Here is a 24,285-nt window from a genome sequence, read left to right on the forward strand (position 1 = left end):
TTCCCCAATACCTTCAAGTCTCTCTCTTCTCCTCTTTCTTCCCTTCCTCCTGTTTTAGCTCTTCCATTACCCCATTCATCTCTGACGTCTCTCCACCTCCCCCATCATTTTCTACCCTCTCCTCTTCCAGACTCTCACGAGCTCCATGCTGCAGCCCCTGCCTGTCCCAGCATCTGCACTCTTCTTCACCTCAGCCCTTTTACCCCTCTGCTTCCCGTTCCATGACTGGATATGAAAACACCGGTGCCTGTATCCAAAGCAGATCAACGCGGAGGGACACAAATCCCACCCGGACGCACTAACCCGAGCGGGCTTCCCGGCTGCCTGCTGAGAGAGCATCCGAGCTGTTGCCTCAGCCCTCACCCCCGCCTTGCTCCTTCCGGGGCGCCTGGGAGCCGCCGCAGGGGTGGCTGCTGGCCCCCGGCCATGCCACCGACTTGTTCGAGTTAAAGCCTCCTGCATTTACTCGGGTTCCTCTGTTCCTGACTCCCAGGGAAGGGGGGGATGCACACAAAAGGGCAGCAGTGCTTTGCTTCCCTTGCCTTTGCTTTCCCAATTTTCCCCCTTTTCTTCTTTCCTTTCTTTGTCCCTTTAAAGTCTTGCCCTACACAAAGGCTTCCCGCTGTCGCTAGGGACCTGGCAGGGCTCCTGAACAGGGGGGCAGGATGGGAAGAAGACAGCACTGGGAAGGAAGAAAAGGGCTCTGATTCAGCAGAGCAGGTCTGTGACTCAAAGGGCTCCTGCTCTTTCAAAGGGCAAGATCCTACAATGTTATCATTATTACAAATGAGGCGAGCGGAGGAAATCACTGGTGTGATAAATACGGGAATGCAAACAGAGGGAAGAACACAGGCAGCAGAGAAACCTCCCTGCACCACCTCTAGCAAAAGCCCTTGACCCCCTTCTGCATACGTCTGTGGTCCCACAAAGTCAGGATATGAACCACCCCTGTAGTCCCTCCCAGCATGGCTCCCACTGCTGCCACCATCGGACAAAAGGACCAACCTGGGCCATTTGCTGACCTGACACAAGGGCACAGAGAGTGATTTTCCTCTAAGGAATGGCCCAGCAACTCCTTCAGCCCTCTGCCTAGGGACCTGGTGATGTGGGAGCCTGCTCAACCTGAGTGTGTTACCAGGGCATTAAACCAAGCCGCGAGGCTGAATCGCGGTGGAGAGGGCGATCTGAACAATGCGCTGGGTGATTAATGCCCTGATGAAGTGGGGAGAGGGGAAAGGACTTTCCTGGCATGGACCAAGTGGCAACAAGCAGAAGTTCTATGCACTCTTCAGCCCTCAACAGTGAGGAGAGACCCAGCAGCACCGTGCTCAGGACAACATCTGTAGACCTTTTGGCTCTTCTCTGTGAGCCTACAGAGATGCAAGTGCAAACCTTTCCCCCTACATGAGTTAATCTCTGCCTCAGTTCTACCTGTTTGATGCTGAAGGGAATAGATTCATCTGCTCAGAGGTTGTAGGCTTCTTTTGTCACTGTCTACATTAGGTTAAGTGTATGCTACCAAGCGCTAGCTTGGCTGTTGGAAACTCAACACTGCATTGTAGAAAGAGCCTCCTATCAGGTTGACTTTCACCCCAAGTATTCTTAGCAAAAGCGAATGCAAAGATCATACCCTAAAACTACAAAGTGCTTCACCCAAGGCAGCTTGTGTACAGACCAACAGTCAGTTCAACAAGTTGGTGTATCAGAGTTTGCTTTGAAAACAAGTCCTTGAGATCCATTAGAAACCGGAGTCTGAAAGTACCGTGCAAAGAAACCAGAAGGGTTTTTTTCTCCTCTAAACCTGTACCTTGAATTTCCCCTTGTGTAGCTCAGCGATGTTATTTAGTTTACTTCTGTTTAAATGAGCTTTTAATGTATTTCTTCAGGAAGTGCATTACCCTGCTCCGAAAGGTCTGTAATTGGTTTGCAGAAAAATGCTTGAGATTTCTCATCACTTATGCATATAATTACCGGCCTTAGAGCAAATTGGGAGTTTAGTTCCTTTGTAAGACAGTAACATGCAAAGGGGGGGAAAAGAAAGGAAAGCAGGAATCATTTGGAATTCATTAGAGTCTGGCACAAGGCAGAATATTCCATAAAATTAACCTGGGAACTGAAAACAGCAACTACTGATCGGCAATGTTACTGAACCTGAAAATCGAGTTTGCTTGTGAACCACTGTAAAATTCCACTGTCTTCATCATCAGATGTTATTTACATGGAAAAAAGGGATATGATGGTGGGTTGGTCGGCCAGGTCCATGTCAGGAGTTCTGGGCTCTGCCTCTCGAGTCACTTCCAGTTACTTCTCCCCCCTGTTCCCCAACATCCCTCTACAACAAACTCTCCAGGCTGAATTTAATACAGCTTCTGAGATGCCCAACTGGGCTCATCAAAAGCATAAGGAGAGAAATGTTGAGTGACCGAGGAACTGCACCCATACCTAGCACCACGAGGAGCTGGGATCCTGCTTCTCTCTCCTGATAGCGCCCTTGGGGCGTTTTTCCTTTTTATGGTTTTTCCTTTATATTTGTAGAGTATTTAATGAACATCTTTGTGCCCCTTCCAGTGTTCTGTTTCACCTTGCTGGCAGACGGACTGCTCGGAGCTGCACCAGGGAGCTCTTCGTTTCTGGGAGCCATAGGAAGCTTTAGATCAGAGACACTTCTTCCCTGTTGCTTTGCTGACCTTCTGAGCCTCCTTTCCATTGGAAGGAACAAGAGCTGGCTTTCAAGCCAAGGCAGTGCCTATTGCCCTCTCATTACCTTCCTGAAGATAACAGCTACTGGTAGAAGGACTAATACTGAGAACTTCCAATATTTAACAACTTAACACGGCCTGAGTGTGTCTGAAAGCTTACTGTGTCTCCAAGAAGGTGGTATCAAAATGAGCTCCTCTATAGAGAAGCCTTGAAAGAAACAAGTGTGAGGATTTGCTTGAAGACCACATCAAAGTTTTCTGCCTGAATCTACGGAATTTCACTCTGTTAAAGTGGAGTTTGCCACTCCTGCTGAGGATCTGCAAGAGGACCCGCACTGAGGTCCAACCCAACCTAAACCGTGCTATAAGCATTGCACCCCTCTATTTCTTCGTGAGAGTTATTTAACTGTCTTAATAGGGTTAGGATTCAGGCAGAGACCTCTGACTCTGTTTGCCTAGTGCTGTCCCGCTGCAGTATCAGCCCTTGCTGGCATCGCTGCAATAAAACTAATTAGTAAAGCCTGCAATAATGGAAAAGCATCATTCAAACCAGCCTCTAAACAAGACAGTGGTTGAACAATTTAGACTCCCCAGTCGCCTTGGATATACCACAGAGTCTGGTGACTGGAGCCAGATTTATTAGTCTCTGACTGACAGTCCGTAAGTGAATGCGGTTGAAAAGCCAGAAACCATCGGGCTCACCCCAGCAGCTCAGGGGGGATGACCTATGAATCACTCTGTAGGAAGTCCATATTGGCTCCCTAATAAAAATGTACATTGAAGCAGCTAAACAGAAAGTTGGTTGTCCAGGCTGGTTGGATTCCAAGGGCTTCCTAATGAATTCAAGGCCGAGGTTCCCCTGTTATGTGTTAACATGAACGATAGCTTTGACGGGAAGGACAGATTGAGGCAGGGAAGCAGGTCGAATGCCGGGCGGCAGCGTGGCTTCCATGGACCACTTTGCAATGGCCTGTGGAGACAGTGGGTTTAGAGTCCTGCGGTCTTCAGTCAGGCAACACTCAACAACGATGCTGCCATTAATAACACCTGGTCATCTTTTATCCAACAGGCCGATAAAACCTGACTGCTTCTACAGCCCTCACATTCTGTTCTCACTCAAATTCCACTGCTCTCCAGGCCCATAACTCCAAACTTGTACTTTATAGAGGTATATGCACCCATTCCCCCTGATCTGTTCTGAAGCACTGGGTTGACACTCGGCGGATCTGCAGTGTCACCCTGGCTACACATGATTTTTGGCAAGCCACTTCCTCATCCTCTGCCTGGCTTTCTATTTGGGGAAAGGAACTAATAACTCTGCCTCTGTCAAACCTCTTCTCTGGTCTATTTAGGCTCCTTGGAGAAGAGTCAGGCTCCTGCAAATGCTTTATGCAGTGCCTAACGTGAGGGAGCCAAGATCTAGGACCTATAGAACGTACCACAAGTCTATACAACAAGCTTACTCCAACTCTATGGTACATCTGCTCTTTAAGCCTTCATCTTCAGCACAAGTTTTATTCTGGTAGCCACAAGCACAAAGCAACGTACACAAATAAACTTGTTCTTTCCAATGGAATCTGACATCCTCAAACATCCTACAGCCATCATGTGCACTGCACTGACAGACAGCTGCTATTTGTTCAGCTTCTTTTCCTCATCCTTGAGGAAAAGGCATATTGACTCTATCTATGGCTTATGAAAAGAATGCTCCCACCAGTTCACAAGCTGCGAGAGAAGAAAAAGGGAGCTTTTACCTAACCAATACCTGAGCTGTGTGGCAGCTCCAGTGGATGAAAATGCAGTCTACAAGCAAATCTACCTACAGGAATAAATACACCTTCAGGTAAAAGGTTTTGATGTCTGATTGTGACACAGATCTACACCTACATCTACAGCAACTCAGAGAGACAATCATACGCATGTGGTTGTGGTTGTATCTGTCAAGCCTACATACCTGTAGGTATCCTTATATGAAATGTGCAGCCTCCTTCCAAGCCTTAAGGTATGCACACGGTAGGAAGCGGGTCACTCTTCCGTTTGGGAAGGGGGGGTTAAACACAAAAGGACATGTTTCCTTGCATGTTCCTCACGCCACATGAGTGGCCAACAATGCCAGTGAACAACGTGTCCAAGCTGTTAGCTGAGCTATTTTCTCGACCACAAAATAAGTGGATTACTAACCAGAAAATCACTGCTCCTGCCAAGGCACAGTCTGAAAAAACACAAAATGAAAAGGAGAAAAAAATCAAAGAGATTTAACCCATGGAAAAAAAAAAACAGGGAAAAATGAGGAGAACCCACACAAGTGTCGAGCAACAGGGGAGGCTCCTCTGGTGGTGAGCTAAGGTGTCAGGAAGAATACGGCTTCTTTCCTGCTCTGCCCGAGAACTCACAAACTGAGTCAATTCAGCTCTCCAGGGCTTCCTCCTTAGCATCTCTGCAACAGGGGCATGAGACCTTCGCAGCCACATAGGGCTGCTTTAGGTCTTGATCTGCTTGAAGCTACTTGAGTTTCACAGTCTAGGCTGTACTTGATCGACGCTCAGGAAGATAAAGATATAGATGTATTCTTGGTTTGTAAAAGCAAGGAAAGAGGAGTAACAGTTATTCTGGGTTAGGTATCAGTATTAAAGAAACACTGATTGCATTCTCAGCTGGTAGAAATGGATGTTGTATGGCTGCCAACAGAGCTGTGCTGGTTAGTACCTAACACAGTCCTTTCCTTCCTGAGCAGTAGCATCGATCTTAAAGCTATTTTCAGCGCAGGAACTAACTAGTGTAAGTGAATCAGAGTACAGCTGGTTGTACTACAATAGCTATTGGGAAATATTTTATATCCAGGTTCCGGTTCATTGCCTATACTTGAAATAATTGTGATTAGCTTGGCCTCCAAAGCTCCTTCATGATCATTCCTAACATATTTCATCTTACTTTAACCGTGAAATACAAAGTATGGCCATATGTGTTTTGCAGTCAAATTCTTCAGTGAATACCTCATGCCATGTGCCCCTCCATCACTTGGGTTCGGTTGGGATGTCAGTCAGAAGTGCTAACGCACCGTAACTCCGATGGGATAATGCTGATGCTCACACAATGCTACTCTGGCCCCATGACTTCCATGCCATGATGCAGATTTGATGATCTAAAAGGCCGTTTCTCGTCTCTGACATCCCTGATCCTCTGACATTTAAACAAAAGGCAATCATCCCACGGCTGCAGTTATGAAGAACTGGAAGCTCGCCATTCACAATATTACCCTCATCTTTCCACTGACGCCGTGAAGCTGCCTGCGTGCTTCAAAGGAGTGTCCAGGCAGGATAACTCCATAGCGTTGATCAGCAAATACTGAGCTACAGCTTCAGTTTAAGGCTAAGACAAGAATGGCAGTTGCTTAAGCTAAAGCTTGTGGCTGATAATCATTAGAGCTGACTGCAGAGTGTTAGGAAATACTCTCTTCTGCTTTTGCCATTGCTGCCCGGATGCCCACTGAGTTCCCAGTGGTACAGAGGGTGAGATGGTGGAGATGGACTCCATAGATCCAGTTCCTCATGCAGTGCATGGGGATTCATGTGCAGAACATCCAGTGATGAGCTCTGAGCCTGTCTGTGCTGCTTAGGGACAGGGTTTAGAGGTGAGGTTGGCAGTGCTGGGTTAATGGTTGGACTCAATGACCTTAAAGGTGTTTTCTAACCGAAACAACCCTATGACTCTGTGATTCCATAACTGTTCTCTCTCCCTGGAGTACTCCCCTCCCTTATCCCAAGAGAGCTGCTATGCCAGTGATGACTTCTGTTCTGGATTTTAACTTGTTAAAAAGGAGAACAAAAGACATCACAGGTCACTTACACAAAGGAAGGAATATATTGTCTTCATCAAGCAATCAAGAACAATGAGAAAGGTCATAAAAACATAGAGAAGGCCAACACTTCAGCTGGTGGAAGTAACCGAGCTCCACTGGTGACACTGGTTCATAAACTAACAGCACGATGTAGCTCTACCCCATCTGAAGCTGCAATTTCCCAGTGAACAATTTGTGACAAGAAAAAAGATGGAAAACAAATCCCAAAGTCCATCCAGATCCTGCAGATACATTACTTTCAATGCATGCTTCTCTCTGATTTATTCCCCAGCCTCCAGCTGATGAAATACTCATTTACAATATGTTCTTATTTTCCCCTTTATTGCACACCGGTTGCAAAGCACTGCAAAGCTCCAAGGACTAATGAGGCTACCGGCTAGATTTCTGTATTAAACTGTTCCCTGAGTCCTACATCATTAAACTGACAACCCCAGACGGCACAGACCAAATGCCATTCACCTCACCCCCTACAGGGAGGTCCTATACAACCTGCATATGGATTGCAAAAGGCAAATGACTGGTGTTCTGTTGGCACCCGAGCCAGCATGAAGATGTTGATGGCCCCTCTTCCCTGCCCTGATCTTTCCATATGGGATCCCTTGGGCTCAGCACTGGAGCACACAGCAAAGGGTGCCATCAATGTCCTCATTGCTGGTTATCAAGGCTTGGCATGCCTGTTCACTGAAAGCCAGCTCTTGAGGCATTTAGTGCTACAAAGCCTTCCCACTCCCCTTCTCCACCTCCTCTGCTGAGGGCTTTCCATGTGTAAGAGCTAAGATACGAAGACTTGAGAAGCTGGCTCTGGATGCATGGAGAATTCTTGTCTCCAGGACTGTCAGCAGTAACATGCACTCATTATTTTGATGTTGGCTATTTTTCCAAGGCAAATTACTGCTTTCAAAGCTGAACTAAAAGAGTTCTTCCCTGGGATGAATTTGTCCCCTTTTATTTATTGCATAACCAGCCCTCGAAAAAGGCTCAGAAGGGTTGAGTGTGAGGCAGCCTTGTGCCGCTTACACGCATGGGATATTCTCTTTCTATTAGTCACTGAACAGATGTGCCTTGTCATATGATGCATGAAGTAGCACTGGGAAGAAACAATTAACTCATCCTTCTGAACTGAAGAAGTTCCATGAGCAGTTGCTCACTCAGGCATCAGATCTACCTTCAGCATGAAGAACACAAAGGAAAGAGAGAACCAATGAACCCGATGTCCCTCCCAAGCAAGGCACCAGTTGGGTATCACTTGGAAACCCTTGGAAAGAAGGCTAGAGCATTTCTTGTCCTGAAAAGGTTATTCTGGTGGTAGTTATTGCAGTCCCCTTTTCCAGTCTTGGCAATCACTTTAGGAGATGACAAGTTAAATTTAGGTGTTTCTTTCCCCTGGGTGGTGACAACACAGAGGAAAGTTGAAAGAGAAGGAGTAAAAGCAGAGCACTGCAGTTTTACAGCACTTAACTTGCTATTGTCTAGCTTAGAGTGATAGAAGCATCAAACCCCATGTTTTGTAGACCTGATGAAAGCTGTACATTGCAAAAGCCATTTGCTGACAAGTGCTTTAAGCTGCATCTTCACATTACCTTTCAGAGCATGCATGATGGATATTGTCCTGGTGGTTTAGTTCACAATGTGGGATCCCTCCAGCTTCCTTCAGGCTGAACGTTCAGAGAGATGGTTGTGATTCCTGGCAGAAATGAAAATGAGAAACAGTTCCAGTTTGTCTGGTGAGGCTGTTTAACTCCACAATGCAAACCAAGGCAAAACTGTCTATTTACACATAGCACCATTGAATGGGAACACCAGGGTCTTGCCCTGGACGAAAAGCGTTGGTGCTACTGTTAAAAGCTGAACAGTTGAAAAGCCAAGTCCATCTCCACTGCTGGAAAAACACAGGAGCTTCAGTAAACGCAATACAAGCCTGAAGAGGTCTACAGAGCGCTGGTTCTGACACCAGCATCTAGAGCATTGGTGGAAGCCACAGTTTTAGTTATTACTTAGAATTACAAGGGTGGAGGTGTTTGGGAGCAGCAATAAACACATGTGGCAACTTATTCACAGTTACCTGGGGCTCAGATAACACTGGCACAGGGGGCCCAGAGAAGCTGTGGCTGCCCCATCCCTGGCAGTGCTCAAGGCCAGGTTGGACACAGGGGCTTGGAGCAAGCTGCTCCAGTGGAAGGTGTTGGGGTTGGAGCTGGAGGAGCTTTAAGCTCCCTTCATCCCAACCCATTCCAGATTCTATTATTTATCAGATGCAGGTTAACTGGAAAACAGGAAGGGAGCAGCACACCTCCAAGAGGAGCTTGGCGTTGACTCCGCAGGTCACAATGTCCATAAGATTGGAGGAATCCTCTCTCCATGTCTCACTTAAATGTGCCTCCTCACAAACCCAAAGGTCTTTCTCATTAAGCCACAACCTGTTAAAAAACGTGCAATGTTTCCTATTATGTGTAAAATCCTAATAAGTGTCTTTTGTCTTTTGCTGGAGGTCTTTCAGTTATCTGCTTCTCTCCAATGGACAACCATGCCCTGCTTGCGAGGCAGCATCCTTTCCTTTCGCAGAATCCAGGCTACTGTGGATTTCCATTTGATAATTACAGATTCATATAACAGCCTGCCTGGGACAGTCAGCGTTCACCAAGTCCCCTTCAGGTTTAAAACTTAGGCAGTTTGGCTTTCAGCACATATGCAAACCTAATGGAGAACATTTTCAATACATTTCTGGTTTCAAATCTGAATTTTAATTCTTTGTCTGAAAAAAAACGCAATTTCTGAATTTTCTCTTTTCAGTTTTCCAAACTGAACATAAATTTCCCCTTTTCTCCCCCCCAGAACTGAAGTACTGAAGAAATGTTAATTTTCACTACAACATTTCCTTTAAAATCAAAGCAAGATACTTTAAAATGCCCCAAACACAATGTTCCGAGTGCCCCAGTGTCAGTCCTATCACATGTAACTCCAGATTCATGAAAGCTCATCTATTTATTCCAAACAAGCGCTTCAGTCAGGACAATTATAGTCGGAGCAGCCATCTCCTTATCAGCTGGAGGTGAAAATACACCTTTAATAGATTTTAACTTAATAACCCCCAAATCTTAGCTGAGCTTTTCTGCTGGCCTAAGTCACCATCACATCATCAGTCCTATGGGGAGAATTCATTCCAGATTCCCTTAATTACCTTTTTCTGCCTTCTTGCTTGTCCAGTAATGATGCCCCAATCCCATCTGTCTGGTGCAGTAGCACGACAGAACCATGGCTGTTCTGTATCACTGCAGACATTACACTCCATCCTTTGCACAGGACACAGATAACGCACTGGTCTTGTTTCTCATTGGAGGGCGGATGGTTGGTGTAATTTAAGACTGCATTTATACACGAGACATTAAACCCCACTGCAGATAGCCGGATGCTGCTGTTGAGAATTACCAGGTGTATAAGGACTGCAGAGCCACGGAGTTGCCTGGAGCAAGAACCACTGATGAGTAACTCGTGTGGGGACCGTCTGCTCGCAAGAGGCGCAGAGGCGTAAGCCGGGATGCATAAAGCAGTCGGCCCCATCGAAATGACCCTCACAGCACAGTAAACCCGAGGTTATTCAGTGTTCAGAGGCAATGCAACCCCCCTCAAAGTTCTGGGAACAGTCCCACCCCTGTCCCTCAAGGGGAGATATCAAAGCACACAGCCTAATTCTTCTCCTTGACCTCTCAAGGACCGCTGGCTCAGCAAAACCATCGCCTTTACTAAGTGATGGAAGCCAAGAGGCCGAAGCTTGAAGGCTGCCCGTGCCTGTAAATGCAGCCACAAGAAGAATTTCTCAATGGCAAGACACTAATGGGAATGAGCTGCGTTAATGAGTCTGCAGCTGATTAAGTGTGTGACTTGGTTTCATACTCTCTCCTCTCCCATGTTATACCTATCTCCCGAAGCAGAGTACCCCCTCTATGTAGTTCCATGATCCCTGCTGGGCTGGGCTTTTCGCTTGCCTGGGAACTCGAGGAGGTATTTATAAACAAGAATAAAGTGGAAGAAATGTGTTTTGAATAGCTTGGTGTTCCCTTCCATCGCCATTCCGGAGGTGGTAAATAATGATGTATATATGTTTGTTTGTACAGCCCGACTTCAAAGCAGCTCCCACTGCACTTGGCTAAACGTTCCAACAACTGATTTATACTCCCTGGCTTCCCTTGCATTTCTTTGGGAAAGCTCAACCTATTCCTGTGCTTCAGTGGGCACTGAAGCTTTCTTTCCATTGGCACTAATGAGGACCCTGGTTGGTTGTTGTAGATGAGACCCAGAGCAAAATAGATGAAGCATGAGGACTTGATTCACCGTTAGCATAGCCCACGTTTGTGGTGTCAGGAGTCTTGCCTCTCTGTCTACCATCTTGTGCAGCTCAGAAACAGGGTTCCACAGCCCTCAAGTGACCGGTTGGTGCAGGATTCCTTGGAAAACGAGACGGGAATTTGGGCTGCATCACAGCAACGTATGGAGGAATCAGGTTCTAAGTTTCCAAGCCTAAAGGTCACCCCTGGGGTGGGCTGTTAGGCCACGACAGCAAATCATTCCCCTTCTTCTTTGTAGGAGCAGATAACTCTGCTCACATGGCTGCACTCATGACTACAAGAGTTGCCTTCATCTCCTCCTTCATTTCTGTTACTCTCTAACCCATCATAGAAAAGGACTCTTCGCATTTCCTAGCCTTGCCCCTATAACTGAACCCATCAGGCTTGGGATGATCTAGGATCAGACCGGGAGCTTTAGGCTGAGCTGGTGCAAAGCAATTCCCCACTGGGAAAAAGATGGAGAGCAGCCCAGTCCCTTCCCAGCACAGTCTGGCCGGAGAGGGCAGCACAATGCTGCAAGCCTGGCCAAGCTCTGCACCATTAGTCCCTAGGATCCCAGCTCCAAGGCTATTTTAACTGTACACACAAAACCTGGGAGAGCTAACAGAGGGAACGAGGTGACGTTGGGCTGAGTGAAGCCCATCCCGCTCGCTTTGCGGATGCTATTCCTTTTAAAAATAGAAAGAGGTCAGAAAACAACAATCACAGAAGCCTCTTTTCCTCCCATCCCCACTTCTGGTACGAATAAGCGTGCGGCAAGATAAGTGGGCGAAGTATTACAAGATGACGTTTCTGTCGGCCCTGATTATAAACAACAACAGCCATGGAAGAGCTCTTGGTTAATTCTTCCCATTATAAAACCACTTGGTATTTCAAAGGGTTCTGCCAGGGAAATGATTGGCTTAAAGTTCCACTGATGCAGCTACAAATCATCCCGTCTGGAAGCGCTGGTGGGAAGGGGATGCAGGGGAGGGAGAGGATTGTTTACTGGATGTGCTGCACATCCAGCCTGGCCGAGGGCTCCGGCACAGCCGTTTCCATGCTGACACACTGGCCCCTTACATCAGCTGTGAGACACACACTGGGGCAGGGTCCCAGTGGGAGAGAGAGGCTGTGTTACACCCCTGATCCTCAAGCACTGGTATGTGCAAGCCTGCAGTGGGATCTGGGTGAGTTTGCCGTTCACTGAGGCTGCTGTTTGAGAGAGGAAAACGTGCATTAGCACCAGTAACACCCTGGGAGTAGTGAATCCTAAGAGAGGTGAAGGGGTAGGGCCACGTGTGTATTTGCTTTAGGCTTTTATAAAATGCTTATGGTAAAAACCAGCTGGATTGTTGGCTAGAGAGCGGCAGGGACTGAAATGGGCTGGAGATGCCAGCCATTCTCACAACCCACACAGAAACAGGCAAACGGAAAGCAACAGACAATTAACAAAGGATGTAGGTTAAAATGACCCAGAACTGGCTGACCTGCTTTGGAAGGCACATGCCTGGTGCTCCACTGCACTCATCCTACTCTTTAATACACTGGGGCCTGTGGATTCATTAAAATGGACACCCATTTTCTTATCCTGTATCCAGTAATACAAAAGAAGCTTGGCAGAATTCAGGTAACTCCTTGTATCCCTAAAACTTTGGCCCAACAATTCCTCTGTCTGCAATGGAAAGGGGAGCTCATAGCCCTTTTGATGTGGCCAAGATGGAATTCTTTGTATATTGAATTCAAACCTGCAGTGAAGCATTTCGGGACGGAGAAGAGGATGCTCTGCTTGGGAATGCAGGAACTTGAAGCTCGCCAGAAATAAGCTGCCATTTATTTGCATTGGAGGTTCTGAGTCAAAACGGAGCCTTTCCAAGCTCCATGTTTAAACAACAGACAGGCTCTTTGGTCCAGACAGCACAGTGGTTTCTTTTCCCTCCTCCTGTTGATAACATATTCCGCATCAAGACTGGGGAATTTAACCAACACTGTCCCATCATCCTAGATGATGCTGTTCTCTGTTGAGCAGGCAATGGGGAAAGTCAGAAAGAACTTGAAGTCTCAGACCAGACTCAGAGACTGAACAAGGATTAAACCCAAGGCTAGCTATAGAAATGGCCCAAGCCTCATCCATTAACTACCATTAGAGCAAATTATGCTCTATGGATGCAATCATTATCTTTGCAGAGGTCCAGAAATGGCTGAAAACACATCTAACTCCTAACACGCAGCCCTTACATCTCCTTCAGTTGCAGAGGGGATGGGTGAAGGGCAGAAGAAGTGTAAATAGAAGTTTCAGAGGATTAAATAGGTTCTGCAGGCTTGGAGCCCTGGGAGCTTTCTGCTGGGGTGTCTGGTTTTCATATTCAGGCCAGCTTGGGTTGCATGCCTATAGCTCATTAGCTGTCTTGTGGATCAAGTTAAAAAGCACATTGCTTTCAGAGCAAACTATAAAGTCAGTGATACTGCATGAAAGGAAATAGCTCAAACCGGACCTCTGTCCACGACGTCCTATCTGTAAAGAGAACGGTGCCTTTTGCAGAGCTGAAGCTGAGCAGGGAGGAAGGTCCCTTTAATCCTCAGGCCAGGCGAGTGGGCAAATCATCCGAGAGCACTGTCTGAAGGATCTGAAGCCTCAGCCCTTTCCTGGCCGCAGTCACTGTCCGTTTGAAGCGGTGAGCTCTGCGGGACTGATGAACGCCACGATGTTCCCCTTGGGCTGACCATGCTTGTGAAGGGCTCACACACTGTCCCGAGCACAAACCACAGACACACACACGAGGAATGCTGGCCAGAAAAGCTGGCTTTCGCTTAGAACCCTTCTCTGCACTTCAAAGGGAGCTCAGGCCATGAGGTGAGCAGTCAAGGGTCATTGGTTATCCTGGATGACCTCATGCCCACTACTGCATCCTGCTGCACACTCTTGCCCTGAGCAATAAGGAAGAGTTCACCTATAATCAGACTGGATGGGAAAGCAGAAGTACAAGATTCTGTGCCCAAAGGATACCTGTAAGCTTCCACATTCTTCTCCCGTAGCAGGACCCACTGGTTTGCCTTAGGTACATCCATAACATCCATACTTAGGCAGCCCTAAGCACAGAAGAACTCTTCATTTTAAATGGTACTGGATTACAGGAGGTTGGTGGCAGGACATGCGTCAAAGGACAGGACTCAGAGGCAAAGCGTGGCCATTGTTTGAACATTCAAGGTGGATGCTCCAGCCGGACATTGGATAATCTCTCCCATTTCAGCAGGAACCTTTCAGTTGCAGTTAATCCATGGTGACTGCAAAGATCAGCAGCTGACAAGCGACACGCTACGGACATTCCTTCATTGCTACAGATCAAGAAGGCTCAAGGCAAGAGGGTGCCCGGTGGGTTATGCAGGTGAGGAGTCTGAGTTTTCAACTCACATGCACAGAGTAGGTTCAGGTTCCTCGTGTATCCCAGGCAAAAGCGGGCTGTGGGATTTCTACATCCCAGGTGATCTCGTCCCTGAGCTATTATTTCATCTGGAATCCCTCTCAGTTTTTTCCATGAAATATTTCAAAATGCCTCAGTTTCATCCTGTTGTGAAAGAGAAAAAGGTTGAAATCTCCATTCTGCAGAACAGGAAAGCTATTTCCTCCCCAGCTCTATTTCCTGATGTGCCCTGTCTATGCAGATAAGAATCTGGAAGGAGGATCTCAGCACAACAGCTCCAGGTCTGGTTATATTCAGCCAAGTGGCAGGGTTCAGGGGCATTCATACTTCTTCTTCTTCCGTAATTCCAGCTCTCCTAGGGTTAGTTTACAAATCAGGCAGCAATTTCATCACATCCTCCCCGTCAGAGCAAGCGTTGCCCAAGCAGAGCGGCATCTTTCCATCTCTATTGTTACTAAATGAGAGCCTGCGATGGTGGAACTTTGCTGATGCTCTTTGTCAGGGAGGCATGGACCAGAACGGCCTTGAGGGGTCCTCTCTCAAGCGGAGTTGGCTTTGCAGGGCTGGTGGGAGTGAAAGCTTCCCTTGAGAAGGCAGCCCTTGATCTTGTGGGTACAGAAGCACGCAAGTAGCTCTTCCCCTAGAGCCAGCCAGGCAGCGGTTGGGCTGAGACCACTGGCCATGAGACCGAGCACCATGCACAATTGTTTCCTTGTGGTTTTCTGTCTGCTTGCATCCATCTGCCACCCATTGTTGCAGTTAATCTCCCTGGCGTGGAGGCCGCTGCCTTGATTTATGCTCATGACGTACATAGCGCACTGAATTCACGCTCTGCACTGGAAGCCTGGTCCCAAGGATGATCCCGAACACTTACGGGCCTTACATGACTGAGCCCAAGGTACCCCCAAAAAAGATGCTCCTGGAAAGGCAGGGAGGTATTTGCCACCTATGAGATCCCAAGCCTCCGCTGTTACCATCAGTGTATGTTAGGAATCGCCCCGTTGCTCCGTGTTAACGTCACACAAGTGGCGTGTGCACTTTTGGTCTGGGAGTATTTTTAGCCCCTCGGGCTTTTTTTAGGTCTCAATTAAATGTCACTAAGTAATTAGCTAAGAGATAGAGTCAGCTGTTGGGGCCAGCAAATGAAAAAGCATATGCTGAAGCCTGCACGAATGGAAAGCTTTTTCCTTGGCAGATGCTTTTGAGGGGCCTTTTGTTAACGCTCCACTTTTCATTACAGGAGAAGAGCTTTGAAAACATGAATTCATTTTATGATGGATCTTCGCCACCCCTCATTCCACCCTCCTAAGGAAGAAGCACCCGAGTGCATGCAAAAGCAATCACAATAGCGCTCCACTGGAACTGTGATTAACCTTAAGGAAAGGTTTAAAAAGCTCCCGAGCTGAACAACTCCAAACTCATATTTACAACTTCCCCTCCTCAAAGCCAAAGGAAGTGGGGAATTCTTTAAAAGCCCTCTGACGGAGCAGGGTATTTCAGCTCGCCCTAGGACACACTGCAGGAGGTGATGCTGACCGCGCACTCTTTCAGCCGTGTTTTAATAGCACAGTTGCGTGTAGAAGTGCCTTGCAAAAGGACAACGACTGAAGGTGAACCCACTAAAGACGGCGACGTGCATCACACGCTAAGAACACGTCCCTTGAAGATGTTATTAATGACACGCACACATTGTACAGGTCTCGCCAGTAGGCTGAGGTGATTAATTGCCTTCCAGCACTAACAGTAGTTGGTCAGTTGTTAGCGTGCCTTTAAATCTATAAGCCCTGTGTAGGTATAACCTCAATATTCAGCTTTACCAAGATGATGATGAATATGCACTGTAAGCATCCAGACTACAGAGGTACCACATGGATTATTGCTTTTTGGTAACTCAGAATAGCATAGCTGTGATACCACCTCTAATGACTGTGGCTGGGGAAGACACAAAGGAGATGCAGCACAGGGGATGCAATCAGGTACCATCAGAGTACCACCATCAAGCACCACCCTAAAGCAACAAGTGCCACTGGTCAGTCAGAGCAGACGAAGGACACACCATCAGCCAACCCAGGACCAATTACAGAAGGAAGAAGCCACCGATCCCCAGAGAAGGTCAGGCAGTTCTGGAGAGGAGATTAGGATAGGGATTTAAGATACTGCAGTCTGTGGCGCACTCAGGATTAAGAAATCAGTTCACAAATTTACACATGGCCCCATTACAGTGGGAAAAATCTAAATACTCGCATCCTTTTGCAAGTAGGAGTAAAAATACTCCACCACCTACAGTGAAGAAAGCAAAGACTGCTAAAATAAACAAGGCAGAGAACATCTCCCAGACTGTCTGCTCCAGCTACACGTCTCTATCCGAAATATCCGCTGTTATTAGCCAAAGCCATTGCAAGCAAGATTGATGTTTTATAGCCACAGTAATAAATGATGACCAAATTTTAGTCTTTAAGGTCTGTGGTAACTTTTAGTGAGTAGAGGCTACAACTGGGAGTGAGAACAGTGATTTTTCTCAGGTACATGGTGACTCACCCATCTGTACCAGTAGCTGCAGCAACACTGCATTCTCATAGCTTGGGAAGAACACACCTGACGTATCTTCAGTTGCTGCATCCATTAATGATGGAGAAGACATGGACTGGCACTCAGGTAGTAAACCAGCCACGGGAGCAGTGATGGTCAAACGGTGGTGCTTCCTTCACATGGCTCCAATTAAAGAACTGCTCGAGCTGAAGGCTGGTTACAGATGTGCTTCCAGTACAGCTCGGGTGCTCAGCTGGTTTATGAGCAAGGAGCAAAAGGGGGGAGAAGGAGCACTGCCCTTGTGCCAAGCTGGCCATTCAGTAGCAGCAATGCAGGGAGTCGACACATCCATATGTGAAGTAGGAATACTCATGGACAGGCAGAAGAAAGACCCACACCACTGCTCCAAGGCAAGCTGTTGCTGCTCATAAATCACAGCCTCGAGCTACTGCTTGGAGCAAGCCAGACCATGAAAAGCTCTTTTAATTTAAGATACTAAGCCAAAACACTCCAGCATCAACGATGCTCTATCCCACTCAAGCCTGAAGAGTCAACATCTGTTCAGAGGCTGATTTGTCCCCTGAGTATACTGCTAGTTTTAGGGAAATCAATGCTGTGGCTGTCTGGAGAGCAGAACATACACAGTGTGTCATGGGAATATTGCTTAATTCAAGCTAATGCATAGGGCTGGTGGTTTTGAGTGTTAACACGGTGTTAAATGGTGGAGTCATGCTGCCCAAAATACATCTCAGTAGAGCACCAAGATCCTACATAGATCCACTTCACTCTATGCCATTACAACAGAAGGAGTGTGTTAAAGTTACAGCTATCAAGACGACCACAACGTGGTCAATGGATAAACTGAGGAGGAAAAGGCAATTCTGACTTCATTGTGATCTCACTCAACCCTTTCAAATGACAGGGAAAGCAAGGCACGGATTTGATCTCGGCCACAGCGATCAAAACTGATCTCACACTTTGGACCTTGAGCCCTTTGAAGGCACAACAGAAACAGACTACTTCCCACAGACTTCAGCCTTCCGGGGCAATAGGGCTTTGAAGGAGAATCCGATTCCATCATTAGAGCTGGTTCTAATGACAGCGTGGGACCACGCATTGTAACACCTTCCTTGAAACCTCTGCTTTTTGGAAGAGGGAGGACGAACACCTCCTTACATGGCCTCCTGTGCAAACACATCAGCCAGGCTTTTAACCCCCCAAATGTGGCATAACTGTAAGACTGCGTTAGGTAACTGCTGTTCACAGCCAGAGACAGACACCTTGTGAGCACAAAGCGGTTTGGTAAGTGCTGATTTGAAGGGTGCTGGGATTCAGCTGCTTTCCCCAGAATACTTCCAACGGGCATGGTGCAAGCTTCCAAACCCCCTCCGTTTCAGGAGAGGAAATCTATGTATCCTCATCTCGCATGAAGGAAGGTGGATGCACACAGATACTAACAGCAGTTACCACCTGGCCATCAACACGAACTTCAGTTTATGTTAAGGAACATTAATCTATTTCCTCAGATGCCTGCATGCAGCGATTTCCTGGCACCTTACATACACATTTACAGTAAATCTGTGCCTGCTCTAGCCCTAATCTAAACCTGATGGGCAGCGTTATTTTGAGTTTAACCTTGGTATTTTGCTAACAGGAATCCAAATGAAAGGGGGAAAAGAGGGAGAGGCCAAAAGAACAGCCTGGTGGCAAATCAAAGCACAGAGCTCACTATCACCCCTGCAATGAGACATACACACAGGTAATGGATCTTTAGTTGCCTGGGTTCTAATGCCAGAGCAGTGACGTTTTTGACCCTCCCACCTGGCAGATAGGGATCACCAAGGTAGGTATTTAAAGCTAACTGCATTTGCTTTATCTAGATGTTAAATCTGCTTCTAGAGTACTATTATTCCATTTATTTCCTTCCACCCAGACACTTCATTTGCTGCTTTGCTTCCAGTTCCAGCACAGCAGTGTCCGAGTTCATCGTGCTTCCACGGGAGAAGCCGCCAGCAGCAAATCCATACCCTAGGAATAACAACACTAATTCCAGTATCAGGCCAGGATATATATGCAGTCATAACCTCATGGGATCATTACTCTTTTTCCCCTTGTCTTGCTCCGCATGGGACTAATGGATTTCCCCCCCTATTGCTTTCTGTCTTCTGGGCTCATTCACCCCCGTGTAACAGGATTCAAATGCAGTTCCCCATTATTCATTTGGTGCTGGTTTATAGAGCCAGGCACATCCTTGCACATTCTCTCCTAGCCTCCCTTTTTAAACACCTGCAAACAACCACAAGAATGCTCTGCTGTGCAATAGGGCTTTAAACAGACATGGGTACGTTAACTAGGTGATAGTGACCCCGCTATGAGTCAAAGCTACAGCACAAATCACACCAGTCACACCCAAACCCAAGGGAAATGCAAAGTTTGAACCTCCACCTGCCTAACTGCAGCTGGTCCTTCTCCGTGCACAGTGTGGCACTAGAGACCTGCCCGGGTCCCTTCTCACCTGAGCCACGCAGTGATGCTCAGCTGAGGATGCCCTGGACCACTTGATAACCTGTGAATGGTAAAATAACCCAGTTTGGTCTCGCATGAGCATCCTCTGCTCACCAGCATCCCATCCCCAAACTTCACCAAAAACCCCAAAACAAACATTTTTTCCCTTCATTTAAAATGTCTCTCTTTTTTTATTCCAAGGGAAATCTAATAAAAACCATGTTTTGTTGACTGATCTGAGTAAACAATGGAGATTCTTGTGTGAAAGTCAATTTTGTCTGGCTTCTAGGAATTCCACAGGGATAAAATTAGAAAGACCTATATGCAGCCTAGGACTCGTACATAGTGAAGCCGGTAACAGCCTTCATAGAACTGGAACCACAGCAATCCCCTAGGGCTTTTCTTCCTCCAGGACCCACAGGTTGCATCACAGATCTCATTTCTGAAGCTGGAAACACTTAGATGGTTGTAAGAGCAATACCTGAGTGGCAGCCCCAGTGCTGATGGAGCCTGCGTGGCCAAGGCTGTGTGCATAATTCACTCCGTTGTAAGAACAGCTTTGGCTGTACAAACACAATGAACAGCTTACCCAGCCACTGCTCCTGATTGTGACTGACATTAACACTGTGCAGTCAGAAACCGGGCAAACTACTTTACTCTGCTTTTTCAGGGCATCAGCTCCACTGAAAGAGTGGAGGACTGCTGCAATGAAGGACAGTTATAACACTATGAAGCTAGAGTCATACTCTGAGCATTTCCCAGCCTTTTCCCCCTTTTACTTTGGATTCTGCCTGTTTCCTTTGTTCTTTTTCCCCCTTTCCTACTGTCTGTACAGGATATCCCTTTCCATCTTCCTCTCTGTCACTTCCTTAACAAACCTCCATCACCTGCATTTTCCAGACTGTTGGTTTACATGAGACCCCATGGCCTGGTTTTCAGCTGGTGTAAATCTGGCTTTGATGGTTTCGCTGCAGTGAGGATGACTTACACGAGCTGATGATCTGTCTGTATATATTTAAGTGTATATTTATCCAGCCAACCTGGCCAGGGTGCTTTCAACCTTCCTTATTCATTTGAACCCAGCTGGCTCCTTCAGGTTGGGAATAGCGCTTGTCTCCCTTCTGTGCTGTGCCTCTTGCAGATGAGCCAGTTGGAAAGTGCATCATCCTCTGGGCAGAGAGATTACACTCCAAGGTTATATACTGCAGGATGGGTGAGTTGCTGAAGGCTTCAGAGTGCAGGATCGGACCAGTTAACAACATAAAGTATCACAGAGGCTTGGTTGTTAAAGCACAGCAAGAATATCTGTCTGTGAGAGCAGTGCTGGACAGAGACACAGGAATAAGCTTTTGCATTTGTTTCAGCTCCACAGATAGGGGCAGGGATGAGGTAGCCACATGCAGAAGTTTCTAACGAATGCTTTGAAGCTCCAGGCTCCAGCTCTGAATTCTCTTCTCCTTCCTTAATTCTCCACCTGGGAAATCACTGCAGCTCACTGCAAATCTCGGCAAAGGATTTGTCCCGGATCTAGATCTGATGGTTTTGGCCCTTCTTTGACAAGTAGGAAGAGGGCCCCCTTCCCAGACACGGGACCGCCGCATCCACGAGCCATCAACTCTCTCTTCCCCTGTTAATGTACATCCTCCATCCGCACGCAGGAAGTTTACTGAACACATTCGACCAAAGGAATAACCACAGGAGGTCCCACAACCACCTCCACTCCACTTGTGCCCACTCCCACCTTCAGCAGGACATCTTCCCAGCTCATGGAGTCAGGATTGCCTCTTAACCTCTAAACTGTGTGAATCTAATTAGCCAAGGGATTGCTCCCTCGAATCCTGAAGTCCAGACCACCTCTTTCCAGTCCTTTCCTATTTGATGGAAGTGAATACCACATTACCCTCTGGAGCTCCACAAGTACTCTTCCTTCATGCATTCTGATTGACAGCTCCCTGTGTAACCTGTGTTTGATCTACATCCACATTTTGTTTCCCTATGCCATTTTGCTCCCCCGGGCCATTTCTTCATGCTGAATCCTAATCCCTCCCCATCCTCTGGGAAGAATGCATTTTTTGCAATACCTATGTTGTAACCTTCTAGAGCACATGCTTCCAATTTGAGCATTATTTTCCACAGCTCCTAGCACTTAACCACAAAAGTTCTTCAATTATTTCCCTTTTTTTCCCTCCATTTAATCCATCCTCTTATTTTATGCTCTGGATCATCTCTGTATCTTACATTATGGCCTCCAGTATAAAAGCTTTTTGTTTAACTACGCACTTAAAACCCATAGAGAAGTATAAAAACTATAGTGGGGGATTTAGATTCCTCTCCTCATTTACTTCCCATTTTTCACTCCTTCCCAATCCCAACTTCTAAAGCAGAAGAGAAACTTCTTAAGAGCTCTACCAGTTTCAAACCAGCATCTGAAGGGGAAAAAACATCCCAGTGACTTTGGTTAATCTTCCCTGTGCTCCAAGGTGTTGGGAATGGGAACGCTTTGTCCTTGTCAGTCCCCTCTATTAGCAGGTGTAGCTTAGGAGTGGGCAGCATATGATGGGATGCATTACCCTGACCCTAGCAAATGACAGCGCATCTTGAGACACAAGAGAGAGAACCCGTGAACAGCTGACCTTCCCAAGAGCATCCTACCCCTCTCCACACATGAAAGCATCCCCAGGTCTGAAGCGTGTTTGCAGCAGCTCTGCCAGCCCCATGAATGCTGCCACTGAGATTCAGCCAGTTGCTTTCCTGTTGCAACTGAAACCCAAATCTCTTCTTCAGCTGCGACCGGTTTAGGGCCAATTCTTGAGCTAGTGAAGACTACGGGCAGTCTGCCATCGACCAAAAGTTGGCTTCAACATTCTCTACCATCCATACAGCTTCCACTGGGGATATTAAATGAGGAATTAGCAGTTTATGTGAAAGGTGAGCCAGGTGCTCTCCCTGTGGGGCATTAAAGGGGATGGGGCAGCTTAGAAGCAAGCACAGGGTTTTACTTCAGCTGTCCCAAAGCTATCTCTACCTGTAGCAGACAATGGAGCAATTCCTACCCCCTTCGTGCAAGGGTTTATGATGAGGGCCAAAGCAGGGAAGCAGCTTTGGCTGGGGAATGCTTCACATGGTGCTGTGTGGTGCCCGGGAAGCACAGAGCAGCCGTATGAGAGCGCACAAGACCCCAGTTCACTGCACTAAAGTACCTAAAGGAAGCTGGGGCTGCCCCATCCCTGGCAGCGTTCAAGGCCAGGCTGGACACAGGGGCTTGGAGCTGGATGAGCTTTAAGCTCCCTTCCAACACAAACCAGTCTGTGACTGTATGATCCTATGATCCGTGCCTGGACCACTCCTACAGCTCATCCACTGGGACAGTACCCAGTCCCAAAGCAAAGAGGGGACTGAGCCCATGCACTGCTCCAGCCCATGGAAGATTGCAGTTTCAGAGCTGCAATAGAGCAGTTATTTCAGGCTGGGCCACACCTTGGCTAAACAGCCTGTGTGTCTACAGCGTGCCTCCCAACCCAACATGTCTTGTGGGACCGTGGCTCTACGGAGTTAGAACACAATGAATCTTGGTCATATTTATGCCTGCGGGGGACAGGACGTTCTCGTTTCCATACCCAGCAGTGCAAGTGTTGGCTTTTTCTTGGGGAGGGGTAACAAAAATAAGGCAAAGCAACCCCAGAACAATAAATCAAATGAACTGGAGCATACTTCAGCCAGCTTCAAACAACAAACATGACCCCGTTCGGATGAACACAATTCCCTCTCCAAGTTTGCAAGTATTTCCCTGCTATGTAAATCATAACAAGATGGAGACTCCTGGACCTGCAGACGTGCAATGAAACCCGCATCCAGCTACTCCATCACTGAAGATAAGAGCTCGGCACTGGCCCTTGCTGAGGGAGCTGTACATAACCAGCCTGCTATAAGGGGCATGGGCCAGAAGGCACCATTTGCCTGCTACAAAAGAGCTGCTTGGACAAATCAATGAGCAGCCTGGCCAAAAGGTTCCCAGATCCCTCCTCCTCTTACACAAGCTCTTTCTTTTCAAGCTTGTCCCTTTATCTGTTGTCATAGTAAAGACCCAAAGTTACCAGCTGAGTCAGACAGCTTATTAATAACAAGTGAAGGACAGCACAGCACAGATTTCATTAGGCAGACTCCACTGAGCAAACAGAGGAAAATGCCAGCGTCCCCGAGGGCTTATTCAGATCATGCTGGAGAATGCAGCATCCCCCTCCACCGCCACAGGCAAGCTCGGCTCAAACCAGAGCAACGTTTGCCTGCAGTGAGCACCGGAATGGACCCTGGTGTAGATGTCCCCAGGCTAGAAAGTACCTGGTGACCAACCCTAACCAGTTCTTTTGTGGCATCAAACACAGCACAGAAGAGCTTTGTATAGGGAGATGCTACCTGAGAGCAAAATAAATGCTTACACTGACTTAGGATAAGAAAGATGTCCAACCAAACCATGCAGAAGTCTTCCTCACAGGCAGAGGGGAGGGTGTCAAGTCAGCCACAAGAGATTTACTAAACAGTTACTCCAGGTTAAGGTTGCAAACAGTATAAAGTGTAGCCAGTGGGACCTGAGCATGCTGGAATGTCAGTCCCTCCTTGAGATGCTCCAAAGGACCTGCATTATATCCCAAACCCCACTGTCTTAACCCCAGTGGGACTGTTACAAAGACCAGTGGAAGAGTGCTGGCATCAGACTGGCATATGAACAGTGGAGAAGCAGCTCCAAGGCAAAGCCACCACTGACATGACCCTGACAAGAGCTCCTGGCTGATGATGCTCCGTGGGGTTGCGATGGCTGCGGACAGGACGGGGCCTTGCAGACTGAAGGTACATCATCTACAGCAGGTCAGCACGGGGAAAGAGAGCCAGCATCGGCCACCACTGAAGTGGTACCACGTAGTTCATGGCCTTTCCTATGAAGCCACCTACTG

At 47.3% G+C, this 24,285-nt stretch overlaps 1 long non-coding RNA gene across 1 annotated transcript in view; it reads right to left on the bottom strand.

Annotated features, from left to right (window-relative positions):
• Nucleotides 1-8,134: 8,134 nt before the first annotated feature.
• Nucleotides 8,135-24,285, bottom strand: part of LOC130605409 (uncharacterized) — a 28,321-nt gene continuing 12,170 nt past the window's right edge. Inside the window, exon 3 of the long non-coding RNA XR_008973685.1 lies at nucleotides 8,135-8,242. This is a non-coding gene — a long non-coding RNA (uncharacterized LOC130605409). The remainder of the gene's footprint in view (nucleotides 8,243-24,285) is intronic.

Source organism: Pezoporus wallicus, unplaced genomic scaffold (assembly GCF_028554395.1).
Source record: "Pezoporus wallicus isolate ANWC-B61680 ecotype Strahan unplaced genomic scaffold, APGP_CSIRO_Pwel_v1 contig_8717, whole genome shotgun sequence".
In the NCBI taxonomy this organism is placed as follows: Eukaryota; Metazoa; Chordata; class Aves; order Psittaciformes; family Psittacidae; genus Pezoporus; species Pezoporus wallicus.